The sequence below is a fragment of the Charadrius vociferus genome, unplaced genomic scaffold (assembly GCF_000708025.1).
Source record: "Charadrius vociferus isolate BGI_N301 unplaced genomic scaffold, ASM70802v2 scaffold161, whole genome shotgun sequence".
Taxonomy (NCBI): domain Eukaryota; kingdom Metazoa; phylum Chordata; class Aves; order Charadriiformes; family Charadriidae; genus Charadrius; species Charadrius vociferus.
This window is the reverse complement of record NW_009646928.1, coordinates 1037818-1038161: the sequence shown is the minus strand read 5'-3', so window position 1 is coordinate 1038161 and position 344 is coordinate 1037818. Positions and strand designations below refer to the sequence as shown.

The 344-nt window shown below is 53.5% G+C and overlaps 1 protein-coding gene across 1 annotated transcript in view; it reads right to left on the bottom strand.

Moving 5' to 3' along the window:
- The window catches only part of EVX2 (even-skipped homeobox 2), a 1956-nt gene that overhangs the window by 378 nt on the left and 1234 nt on the right, over positions 1-344 (bottom strand). The window lies entirely within an intron of this gene.

Here is a 344-nt window from a genome sequence, read left to right as displayed (position 1 = left end):
CTCTCCGCGTAGCCTGCGGGGCGAGCGCACGGGGGTGAGAGCGGGCGGCGGGGCGGTCCCCCCAACCCGCCGGGCCGGGCCCTGCGCGCCCGTCCTTAAGGCCAGCTGTCATCCTTACAAATCGCTGCCGCTAATAGAATCGATAAAGTTGGATTTTTGGGGGCTGGGTTTTTTGAGTTTGGTTGGGTTTTTGTTTGGGTTTCTGGGGTTGGTTGGGTTTTTTTTTTGTTGGTTTGGAGGGGTTGTTTTGGGTTTTTTTCTTTTTTTTTTCTTTTTTTTGAGTACTTCATTACCGCGTTATTCTCCGTAAATGGGGCGGGTTTGGTGATTACAGGGCCGCTGAG